At 48.7% G+C, this 13299-nt stretch overlaps 1 protein-coding gene across 1 annotated transcript in view; it reads left to right on the plus strand.

Annotated features, from left to right (window-relative positions):
• Window positions 1–12779, plus strand: part of LOC119956244 (translation initiation factor IF-2-like) — a 110444-nt gene extending 97665 nt beyond the window's left edge. The window contains exon 3 of the mRNA XM_038783278.1: window positions 12662–12779. The gene's annotated coding sequence lies outside the window, so the exon portion shown is untranslated. The remainder of the gene's footprint in view (window positions 1–12661) is intronic.
• The last annotated feature ends 520 nt before the right edge of the window (window positions 12780–13299 follow it).

Below are 13299 nucleotides of genomic sequence, written 5' to 3' on the forward strand. Positions count from 1 at the left end.
TACGAGAAATGGAGGCACAGACTATTTTCTAAATGGGGATACGCTCAGGAAATCAGAATCACAAAGACTTTGTTCACGATTCTCTTAAGGTTAATGTGCAGATTCAGTCGGCAGTTAGGAAGGCAAATCTAATGTTAGCATTGACGTCGAGAGGGCCAGAATACAAGAGCAGGGATGGACTTCTGAGGCTGTATCAGGTCTCTGGTCAGACCCCATTTGGAGTATTGTGAGCAGTTTTGGGCTCCGTATCTAAGGAAGGATGTGCTGGCCTTGGGAAGGGTCCAGAGGAGGTTCACAAGAATCATAAAGAACAAAGAACAAAGAAAATTACAGCACAGGAACAGGCCCTTCGGCCCTCCCAGCCTGCGCCGATCCAGATCCTTTATCTAAACCAGTCTCCTATTTTCCAAGGTCTACTTCCCGCCCATTCATATACCTGTCTAGATGCTTCTTAAATGATGCTATCGTGCCCGCCTCTACCACCTCCGCTGGTAAAGCGTTCCAGGCACCCACCACCCTCTGCGTAAAAAACTTTCCACGCACATCTCCCTTAAACTTTCCCCCTCTCACCTTGAAATCGTGACCCCTTGTAACTGACACCCCCACTCTTGGGAAAAGCTTGTTGCTATCCACCCTGTCCATACCTCTCATAATTTTGTAGACGTTAATCAGGTCCCACCTCAACCTCCGTCTTTCCAACAAAAACAATCCTAATCTACATAACCTTTCTTCATAGCTAGCACCCTCCATACCAGGCAACATCCTGGTGAACCTCCTCTGCACCCTCTCCAAGGCATCCACATCCTTCTGGTAATGTGGCGACCAGAACTGCACGCAGTATTCCAAATGTGGCCGAACCAAAGTCCTATACAACTGTAACATGACCTGCCAACTCTTGTACTCAATACCCCGTCCGCTGAAGGCAAGCATGCTGTATGCCTTCTTGACCACTCTATCGACCTGCGTTGCCACCTTCAGGGTACAATGGACCTGAACTCCCAGATCTCTCTGCACATCAATTTTCCCCAGGACCCTTCCATTGACCATATAGTCCGCTCTTGAATTTGATCTTCCAAAATGCATCACCTCGCATTTGCCTGGATTGAACTCCATCTGCCATTTCTCTGCCCAACTCTCCAATCTATCTATATTTTGTTGTATTCTCTGACAGTCCTCCTCGCTATCTGCAACTCCACCAATCTTAGTATCATCTGCAAACTTGCTAATCAGACCACCTATACCTTCCTCCGGGTCATTTATGTAGATCACAAACATCAGCGGTCCGAGCACGGATCCCTGTGGAACACCACTAGTCACCCTTCTCCATTTTGAGACACTCCCTTCCACCACTACTCTCTGTCTCCTGTTGCCAAGACAGTTCTTTATCCATCTAGCTAGTACACCCTGAACCCCATACGACTTCACTTTTTCCATCAACCTGCCATGGGAAACCTTATCAAACGCCTGACTAAAGTCCATGTATACAACATCTACAGCCCTTCCCTCATCAATTAACTTTGTCTCTTCCTCAAAGAATTCTATTAGGTTTGTAAGACATGACCTCCCCTGCACAAAACCATGCTGCCTATCACTGATAAGTCTATTTTCTTCCAGATGTGAATAGATCCTATCCCTCAGTATCTTCTCCAACAGTTTGCCTACCACTGACGTTAAGCTCACAGGTCTATAATTCCCTGGATTATCCCTGCTACCCTTCTTAAACAAAGGGACAACATTAGCAATTCTCCAGTCCTCCAGGACCTCACCTATGCTCAAGGATGCTGCAAAGATATCTGTTAAGGCCCCAGCTATTTCGATCCTTGCTTCCCTCAGCAACCTGGGATAGATCCCATCCGGTCCTGGGGACTTGTCCACCTTAATATCTTTCATCTCCGGAATGAAGGACTTGTCGCATGAGGAATGGTTGAGGACTCTGGGTCTGTACTCGATTGAGTTTAGAAGGATGAGGGGGGGATCTTATTGAAACGTGCAGGATACTGAGAGGCCTGGATAGAGTGGACGTGGAGAGGGTGTTTCCACTTGTAGGAAAAACTAGAAGCAGAGGACACCATCTCAGAGTAAAGGGACGATCCTTTAAAACAGACATGAGGAGGAATTTCTTCAGCCAGAGGGTGGTGAATCTGTGGAACACTTTGCCGCAGAAGGCTGTGGAGGCCAAATCACTGAGTGTCTTTAAGACAGAGATAGATAGGTTCTTGATTGATAAGGGGATCAGGGGTTATGGAGAGAAGGCAGGAGAATGGGGATGAGAAAATATCAGTCATGATTAAATGGCGAGCAGACTCGATGGGCCAAGTTCTATTTCTGCTCCTATGTCTTATGGTCTTATATCACAGCAGCAATATAGTTTGACAAGTCGTATAAGCAGACATGCGGGCAAAAGTGGGTTTTGATGCCATGGTTCCAAAACCGTGGGCTGGGGGGTCATGGGTTGTGGGGTTGGGAGCTCCGAGGCAGAAAGGCTGCCAAGTCCCTTTAAATGATTGTTTTCGTTGTCTTGGCGGGTGTGGTTTATTCAACAAATCTTCGAGGACTGATTGCTGCTGCAAAAAAAAGGATAGGCGATATTTTTGTAACGAACACCTTGCCATTTGAACACTTTCTACCACGTCAGCTGACGCTCCACTCCCTGGCCTCGTTCGACAGACCGAATTGGCCAGCAAGCCTCTCAGTTCAGGGGCAATTAAGGGTGGGCAATAAATGTGAGACCCACATGAATGCCTGACATCTGCTATTATCCTCCTTTCTCTTTACCACATTTCCAAATTTCACATCCTCTGCAATTTGAAATGATACCAGCTCCAGGGGGCGGGATACTCCGACCCCCCCGCCGGGTCGGAGAATCGCCCGGGGCCCGGCGTCAATCCCGCCCCCGCTGTGTCCCGAATTCTCCGCCCTCCGAGATTCGGCCGGGACGGGAATCGCGCCGCGCCTGTCGGCGGGCCCCCCGCGGCGATTCTCCGGCCCGTGATGGGCCGAAGTCCCGCCGCTGACAGGCCTCTCCCGCCGGCGTGGATTAAACCACCTACCTGACCGGCTGAATTGGCGGCGCGGGCGGGCGCCGGCGTCCTGGGGGGGGGGGGGCGCAGGGCGATCTGACCCCGGGGGATGCCCCCACGGTGGCCTGGCCCGCGATCGGGGACCACCAATCGGATGGCGGGTCTGTGCCATGGGGCACTCTTTGTCTTCCGCCTTCGCCATATTCCTGTGCTGTAATTTTCTTTGTTCTTTGGCTTAGATAAAGGATCTGGATCGGCGCAGGCTGGGAGGGCCGAAGGGCCAGTTCCTGTGCTGTAATTTTCTTTGTTCTTTTCTTTGTTCTCTTTGTTCGCCATGGTCTTCACCCTGGCGGAGGTGGAAGAGACCCCCTCCCCTGCGCATGCGCCGGTATGACATCAGCAGCCACTGACGCTCCGGCGCATGCGCGGACATACGCCAGCCGGCGAAGTCCTTTCGGCCCCAGCTGGCATGGCGCCAAAGGCCGTTCACGCCAGCCGGCGGAGATTTCCGCACCTTTTGGGACACCCGACGCCGGAGTGGTTCACGCCACTCCATCACGCCGGGACCCCCCGCCCTGCCGGGTAGGGGAGAATCCCGGCCCAGGTCTTGACTATTGTACAGTAAGAAGTCTTACAACACCAGGTTGTGGCATAGTGGCATCTCCACATCTTGACTATTGTAGTCAATGAGGAATCCTGAAAAGGAGGGTCAAAAATAATTTATTTCCTGCTGGGGCTGGGAAATGCAGTAACTAAGCAACGGTCCAAGTTCCAGACGGGACCATCCTGAGATTCCGGCTCCTTCCTGGGCTGGACTTTATCTTGGGGAATTAGTGAATCCCGCCCCAGCAGGGGAGGACGTACTCCATGTGTCCCACGGGGATATCGATCAGGCCGTACCCGTGTGTCTTGTCCGTGACTAAATGGGCTGAATGGCCTCCTTCTGCACTGTAAAGTCTATGTAAAATCAAAAGAAACAGTGCCCCCATATTAAAATAAATTTAAAAATATAAAGGAAATGTGCTAACTGTCCACGTAACCCCCACTCGCTGCCGACCTGGCTTCCCAGGCCTCTCACTCACCCTACAGCCCACTGCCTGACCCTCCCAGGTCACTGTGGCCCCTTCCGCTCACTGAACCTCCCACATTCTGCCTCTCCTGCTCGCTCCTTCCTTCTCTCAAATCCTTGTTGTAAGTTAAGTGTTTGGAGATGAGCGGAGAGAGGGAGGAAGTGACATTTTGACTTGCGGGAGGAGATGGTTAGCTGCAAGACAGAGTATCGGCCCTTTGGCCAATTGTTTTAAACCTGAGCCCTCAAGTTATTAAGTCTCCCATTAATGGGACTAGTTACTCCCCAGCTACTCCGCCTGGGCCCTCCATGATCTAAATGAGGCCAAAATATTTTTTTTCCCGTTAAAGTTTGCCATAACTTTATTTGTGTACTCCAAGGGCGTCATTGTGGCATAGTGGTTAGCACTGCTGCCTCACAGCGCCAGGGCCACGGGTTCAATTCTGGCCATGGGCAACTGTCAGTGCAGTCTGCACTTTCTCCCCGTATCTGCGCGGGTTTCCTCCGGGTGCTCCGGTTTCCTCCCACAGTCCAAGGATGTGCAGGTTAGGTGGATTGGGTGGGGGATTGAGCCTAGGCAGGCTGCTCTTTCAGAGGGTCAGTGCAGTCTCAATGGGCCAAATAGCCTCCTTCTGCACTGTAGGGATTCTATGATTCTATGACTCTATCAATAGATAGGTCTGGGCTGGAGTGTGTTAGTTATGAAGAGAGATTGGATAGACTGGGGTTGTTTTCCTTGAAGCAGAGGAGACTGAGGGGGGATATGACTGAGATGTATAAAATTATGAGGGGCACTGATAGAGGAGACAGGAAGAAACTTTTCCCCTTGGGGGAGGGCTTAATGACCAGGGGGCAGAGATGTAAGAACAAAGAAAATTACAGCACAGGAACAGGCCCTTCGGCCCTCCCAGCCTGCGCCGATCCAGATCCTTTATCTAAACCTGTCTCCTATTTTCCAAGGTCTACTTCCCTCTGTTGCCGCCCGTTCATATACCTGTCTAGATGCCTCTTAAATGATGCTATCGTGCCCGCCTCTACCACCTACGCTGGTAAAGTGTTCCAGGCACCCACCACCCTCTGCGTAAAAAACTTTCCACGCACATCTCCCTTAAACTTTCCCCCTCTCACCTTGAAATCGTGACCCTTGTAACTGGCACCCCCACTCTTGGAAAAAGCTTGTTGCTATCCACCCTGTCCATACCTCTCATAATTTTGTATACCTCAATCAGGTCCCCTCTCAACCTCCGTCTTTCCAACGAAAACAATCCTAATCTACTCAACCTTTCTTCATAGCTAGCACCCTCCATACCAGGCAACATCCTGGTGAACCTCCTCTGCACCCTCTCCAAAGCATCCACATCCTTCTGGTGATGTGGTGACCAGAACTGCACGCAGTATTCCAAATGTGGCCTAACCAAAGTCCTATACAACTGTAACATGACCTGCCAACTCTTGTACTCAATACCCCGTCCGATGAAGGCAAGCATGCTGTATGCCTTCTTGACCACTCTATCGACCTGCGTTGCCACCTTCAGCGTACAATGGACCTGAACTCCCAGATCTCTCTGTAAGGTAAGGGGCAGGAGGTTTAGAGGGGATGTGAGGGGAAACCTTCCACCCAGAGGGTGGTGGGAGTCTGGAACTCGCTGCCTGAAAGGCAGAGACCCTCATAACATTGAAGAAGTATTTAGATGTGCGATCCCAGGGCAGACACGGCTGTGGGCCAAGTGCCGGGAAATTGGGATTACAATAGTTGTTTTTGACCAGCACATTCGATGGGCTGAAGGGCCTTTTCTGCGACTCCCATGATTCTTCAGCCCAGGATACTGTCTGCCTTTATAACCACTTCTTTCTCCACCTGTCTTGCCGCTTTCAATAAGTTGTACACATAGAACATAGAACAGTACAGCACAGAACAGGCCCTTCGGCCCTCAATGTTGTGCCGAGCCATGATCACCCTACTCAAACCCACGTATCCACCCTATACCCGTAACCCAACAACCCCCCCTTAACCTTACTTTTATTAGGACACTACGGGCAATTTAGCATGGCCAATCCACCTAACCCGCACATCTTTGGACTGTGGGAGGAAACCGGAGCACCCGGAGGAAACCCACGCACACAGGGGGAGGACGTGCAGACTCCACACAGACAGTGACCCAGCCGGGAATCGAACCTGGGACCCTGGAGCTGTGAAGCATTTATGCTAACCACCATGCTACCCTGCTGCCCCAAATATACCCCTGTGTGTATATATATATATATATATGTATACCACATATATGTATATGTATACCACATATACCCCTGGTGGCCTGCACCCCATTTAGGATTGTGCCCCTATATTGTCTCTTCTTGTATTTTGTATTAAAACAAACTCCTTCACACTTCTTTGCATTGATTTATATTTGCCACATGTCTGCCCATCCCACCAGCCTGTCCCTGTCCTCTTGGAGTCTATCACTGTCCTCCTCACAATGCACGATATTTACAAGGTTTGAGTAATCTGTAGATTTTTGAATTGCGCCCTGCATATCATATTTGAAGACGTTACTGCATATCAAAAAATACAGGAGTCATAAGACCAGAAGACATAGGAGCAGAATTAGGCCACTCGGCCCATTGAGTCTGCTCCGCCATTCAATCATGGCTGATATTTTTCTCATCCCCATTCTCCTGCCTTCTCCCCATAACCCCTGATCTCCTTATTAATCAAGAACCTATCTATCTCTGTCTTAAAGACACTCAGTGATTTGGCCTCCACAGCCTTCTGCGGCAAAGAGTTCCACAGATTCACCACCCTCTGGCTGAAGGAATTCCTCCTCATCTCTGTTTTAAAGGATTGTCCCTTTAGTCTGAGACATGCCCCCGGGTTCTAGTTTTTCCTACAAGTGGAAACATCCTCTCTATCCAGGCCTCATAGTATCCTGCAAGTTTCACTAAGACTCCCCCTCATCCTTCTAAACGCGAATGCGTACAAACCCAGAGTCCTCAACCGTTCCTCATACAAGTTCTTCATTCCAGGGATCATTCTTGTGAACCTCCTCTGGACCCTTTCCAAGGCCAGCACATCCTTCCTTAGATACGGGGCCCAAAACTGCTCACAATACTCCAAATAGGGTCTGACCAGAGCCTTATACAGCCTCAGAAGTACATCCCTGGTCTTGTATTCAAGCCCTCTGGACATGAATGCTAACATTTCATTTGCCTTCCTAACTGCCGATTAACCAACACGTTAACCTTAAAAGAATCTCGAACTCGGACTTCTAAGTCCCATTGTGCTTCTGATTTTGCAACCTTTTCTCATTGAGAAAATAGTCTATGACTCCATTTTTCCTTCCAAAGTGTATAATCACACACTTTTCTACATTATATTCCATCTGCCTCTTCTTTGCCCACTCTCCTGGCCTGTCCAAGTCCTTCTGCAGCCCCCCTGTTTCCTCAATACGACCTGCCCCTCTGCAAACTGAGCAACAGGGTCCTAACAATGACCCCAAGAAACCCAATTCGGAATCTACTTCCAGTCTGAAAAACGACTGTTTACTCTCTCCACGACTCCAGTTTCCCTTTCATTCCAAGGGCCTTGACAGGAGTAGGGATGTCTTGCTGCAGTTATACAGGGCCTCGATGAGACCACACCTTGAGTATTGTGTGCAGTTCTGGTCTCCTAATTGGAGGAGGGACATTCCTGCTATGGAGGATGTCCAACGAAGGTTCACCAGACTAATTCCTGGGATGGCAGGACTGACTTATGAGGAAAGACTGGATCGACTGGCCTTGTACTCACTGGAGTTTAGAAGAATGAGACGGGATCTCACAGAAATATATAAAATCCTGATGGGACTGGACAGGCTAGATGTGGGAAGAATGTTCCTGATGTTGGGGACACCCAGAACTGGGGTCACAGCCTAAGAATAAAGGGTCAGCCATTCAGGACTTCGATGAGGAAGAACTTCTTCTCTCAGAGTTGTGAACTTGTGGAATTCTCCACCACAGAAAGCTGTTGGGGCCAGGTCGTTGGATATATTCAAGAGGGAGCTGGACGTGGCCCTTTCAGCTAAGGAGATGAAGCATGTGGAGAGAAAGTGGGAGTGGGATACTGAATTTGCATGATCATATTGAATGGTGGTGCAAGCTCGAAGGGCCGAATGGCCCACTCCTGCACCTTTTTTCTATGTTTCTATGCTGCTGACAAGCCTGTTATAAGAACATAAGAACATAAGAACTAGGAGCAGGAGTAGGCCATCTGGCCCCTCGAGCCTGCTCCGCCATTCAATGGGATCATGGCTGATCTTTTGTGGACTCAGCTCCACTTTCCGGCCCGAACACCATAACCCTTAATCCCTTTATTCTTCAAAAAACTATCTATCTTTACCCAGTTATGTGGCACTTTATCAAACACCTTTTGGAAGTCCTTGTGTACCTCATCTACGGGCGGCACAGTGGGTTAGCACTGCTGCCTCACAGTGTCAGGGATTCGGGTTCAATTTGGGTGGCTGTGTGGAGTCTGCACGTTCTCCCCGTGTCTGCGTGGGTTGCCTCCGTGTGCTCCGGTTTCCTCCCACAGTCCAAGGAAGTGCAGGTTGGGTGGAACGGCTGTGTTAGAATTGCCCGAGTGTCCAGGGATAATCAGGTTACTTGCAGTTTGGGTATACGGCGGGGGGATTGGACCTAGGTAAGGTGCTCTTTCATCGGTGTAGACCCGATGGACTGAATGGCCTCCTTCTGCATTGTAGAATTCCATGGTTCATTGGCCACATTACCCTCCTTAACCATCTCTTTCACTTCACCAAACCTCCTTGAAGACCCCCCAATTGCTCATTTACAAGTTTACTTGGTAATCTCCTTCCAGTTGAATCAGGTTCTCCCTATCGACTCTCTCACAACACTTCACACCTGTCTGTAGGTGATTTCCTGTTGTTCAGGACGTGCTGGTGTTGCCATTCCTCACACCTGAGCCATCCTGTACCGTTCTGTGGGAGGTTTGTACTTGTTGATTGTATTAAACTCTGGATCCGTGGCTCTGAACAATTGGTTTGTGACCATTCAATTGGAAAGCAATTTGTAATGATATCATTGCAAGAAGTCTTACAACACCAGGTTTCACTGCTCCGAAAGCTCGTGTTTGAAACAAACCTGTTGGACTTTAACCTGGTGTTGTAAGACTTCTTACTGTGCTCACCCCAGTACAACGCCGGCATCTCCACATAATGATATCATGGTTGTGTTGTAATTCACCGACTGACCACTAGGAGTCTCATTAGAAAATAAGTGAATGTTAGAGTCAGCTGACCTCAGACTGACCCGGGAGCTTGAAGAGAGAGGTTGCTTGCGCATGTTCATACTGTTATTCATTTGGTGTTTTGTACAGAGTTGACCCACAGTTAATGTTGATAAATTGTTTATAGCTTTAGCTACAAGTGTTCTTGTAATAGAAATCATCATCCAACAAGAATATTACACAATTTTCAGCGATGACTGTATCACTATCCCACCGAGTCCCTGAAGGAAAGATCTCGGAGATAATGGTTGAATGTTTGACGGGATGATCTGATTAGTGGGCTGTGACTCTGAAGACCTATTTTCGATCGCAGGTTGATGACATTAAGTGATATTTTGCATAATAGAGTGGGCGTGTGAAGACTGTAATCTTCACTGGGGAGTACAAGGTGGGGGACATCAGCGTGACGTATCTCGGACATCAGTGCTGGTCCTCTGGAGCTGACTACTGTACAGTATCCACAGCCCAGCCATCAATGTCCAGCCAAAAGCTGCAATGCTGTGTGTCACAGGGAACCTCACATCAGCCCGAGGACCCTCTCTCCCAATCCAATCACCTCCCCCACCCATTCACCATGATACTGCCACGCTCCGGAGATCTCCCACCAACGGAGGAAACAAAGGGCCCCACTAACGCCTGTCAACATAGCTTAAAGTCACGCGAGTCCTTCTGCAACCCCGTGTTTCACCTCCAGCCGCGCGGCTTCAATAATAATAATCGCTTATTGTCACGAGCAGGCTTCAATGAAGTTACTGGGAAAAGCCCCTAGTCGCCACATTCCGGCGGCTGTTCGGGGAGGCCGGTACGGGAATTGAACCCGCGCTGCTGGCCTTGTTCTGCATTGTGAGCCAGCTGTTTAAACCAGCTGTTTAGCCCACTGTGCTAAACCGGCCGCCTCAATTGAATAAGCTGGGCCAACCCAATGGAGTGGACAAGAAGTCACAAACACTGCGTGAAAGACACAATGTGAAGTATCGATCTTCCACCAGGTTCAGGGACCGCCCCCACCCCCCGCCTCAAAATCACAACCGCACAAACTACGGGGCATGGCGATAAGCGATAACGATAAGCCATGCACAAATGGAAAATCCAGGGCGATCGCCAAGAACAGGATCAAAGGAAATATAGCAAGGTGGTGCCTGAATGCCAAACACAAAGAGGTTATCACAGTGATAAACTCCACAACCGGCGGTACAATCATCCGGTTTAATCACCTGAATGCAATATTAAAGTAACTGCCCGCCATTGACAGATGAAAGAACAATTTGGCTCTTTAATGTGCATTGCAGAACTCAGCTGCTTTCCCTGGATTACTCTACACTTGTGGCTTTCTAAATACCTCAGAGTCAGCCAGCAGAGGGTATCCTGTTCGATGCACACGCTACATTGAGCTGGTATTTAACCCTTTCCTCATCTGTTAGTGAGAGTTCTAAAAATTTGGGTTTTATTTGTTCTTGGCAATAGGAACTTACACTTACACAACACCTCGTAGTAAAACTGCCCCTCGGTATCTCACAGGGGCAATTAATCAAACCGACCTCCCCACACCGGGCCACAGAGAGCAGCCGACCAAAAACTTGTTCAAAGAGGTTGATTTCTACAAATCATCGTATCAGACCGCAGTTGGAGTATTCTGTTTAGATCTGGGCACCTTATTTAAGGAAGGATGTGAAGTCCTGGAGAGAATGTAGAGGAGATTTACTAGGATGGTACAGGATTCTCCGTCGACGGGATCTCTACAGTGCAGAAGGAGGACATTCGGCCCATCGAGACTCTACACAGACCCTCCGAAAGATTCAAAAACAGCTTCCTCCCCGCTGTTACCAGACTTCTAAACGACCCTCTTATGGACTGACCTCATTAGCACTACACCCCTGTCTGCTTCATCCGATGCCGGTGTTTATGTATTTACATTGTGGACCTTGTGTTGTGTTATGTGCCAGGGTTTAGAGAACCCCAAAGTATATCATGGAGTTCACCTGACCCACAACGTTTAATAGATTGTGGTATGGGGAGCACACGGTGCACTACAGGTGTGGTACAACGGAAATAGAAAAGTATTTTTTAAAGCAAAACAATGTTTTTTCTATGAACACAAGTTAACCTTTTTAAAACATACAGTGAACATCTTCGCAACCATTAATTCAAATACAACCCCCAAAGAATACAGCACTCTAAGTAACCCTTAAACTTCCCTTTTAACATCCATAAGACAAAAAACCCTTTTACAGAAGCACATCAGGTTTTAAATTCTCTACTGAGCGCAGTTATCACTCTGAATTCACCAAATGATCAAGAGATAGTCTTTGCATGGCAGCGGGAACAACAGTACACATTTACAAGTTTACTTGGTAATCTCCTTCCAGTTGAATCAGGTTCAGCTCCAACACTGAAACAAACCAAAACACACATGCAAGCTTTTCTCAAAGTGAAACTAAAAAGCAGAACCAGAGCTCAGCTCCACCCACACTCTGACATCACAGCAGCCAGAGCTCAGCTCCACCCACACTCTGACATCACTGCAGCCAGAGCTCAGCTCCACCCACACTCTGACATCACTGCAGCCAGAGCTCAGCTCCACCCACACTCTGACATCACAGCAGCCAGAGCTCAGCTCCACCCACCCTCTGACATCACAGCAGCCAGAGCTCAGCTCCACCCACACTCTGACATCACTGCAGCCAGAGCCCAGCTCCACCCACACTCTGACATCACTGCAGCCAGAGCTCAGCTCCACCCACACTCTGACATCACAGCAGCCAGAGCCCAGCTCCACCCACCCTCTGACATCACTGCAACCAGAGCTCAGCTCCACCCACACTGCAGTAACATGAGCAGACAAACATTTCTTAAAGTGGCATTCTCATGACAATTGCCCTATTATGTATTTTCTTTTTATTTCCTTTTCTTTTCATGTACTAAGTGATCTGTTTGAGCTGCTCACAGAAAAATACTTTTCACTGTACCTCGGTAAACGTGACAATAAACAAATCCAAATCCAAAGAACACCCTACCTCGGCCCATTCCCCGGCCCTATCCATCTGCCCCACCTAGCCTGGGATGTGGGATCTCAGAGACAATCAGAAGGAACGAACTGTCACCGACATTCGCAGATCCTGCGCTCCCTCCCGGGGGGGGGAAGTATTCAGACCCACCAGCTGCTGGGATCGTCCGGTCCTGGACCGTTACCACGGCCACGGCTGGGAAATCCTGGCTCCAATTATTCGATACAGTGTTTAATTTATTCAGCACTGAAATCCTCTCATGCCACCTTTGTCTCTTTCCTAACAGTGCGTTTCTGGGGGGATATTGCCTTGGATGAAGAAGACATGAAATATTTTCGTATTGCTGGAAGCGGAGGATTAACGAAACAGGAACTCAGAAGAACAGGACATACATCTGGTAGGTGCTTCTAAACCAATACTTCTGGTGTGGGTGAGGGAAAATGTCACCAACAAGGGGATTATTTCAGAATAGAATATTTCATTGATAAAGGAGGTTGCTCCTAGTTTTAAGATACCTCGTTTGAAACCGGTCAAAGGAGTCATTGTGATCGCGGTAATAATGCAAAGATGCATCGGGCGAAAAGGTTCAATAAGAGATGAATATAAAGCGAGACCTTTGAAAGGTGAGGTGGGAGGGGAGAATTGAAGACTTGTTAATGGAATTGGCGCTGATATTTAATCAATCATTCACGGCGGTTTCTGTTGAAGAGAAGGATGTCAGAGGGGAAGTGAATGCTGAGGTGGTTGAGGGTGAGGTGAATGAATATTGTGTTGGATAAAAGGGAAGTTTCAGATTGGTTTGTGAAATCGAAGCGGACACATCTCCCAGATCCTAATGATGGATCCTCGGGAGATTCCCAGCAACCCTGGGCCGTGCTAAGGGCGGATTTTGTTACCATCTCGGGAGAGACCAACATGTCGGTG

The sequence above is a fragment of the Scyliorhinus canicula genome, chromosome 22, assembly GCF_902713615.1.
Source record: "Scyliorhinus canicula chromosome 22, sScyCan1.1, whole genome shotgun sequence".
In the NCBI taxonomy this organism is placed as follows: Eukaryota; Metazoa; Chordata; class Chondrichthyes; order Carcharhiniformes; family Scyliorhinidae; genus Scyliorhinus; species Scyliorhinus canicula.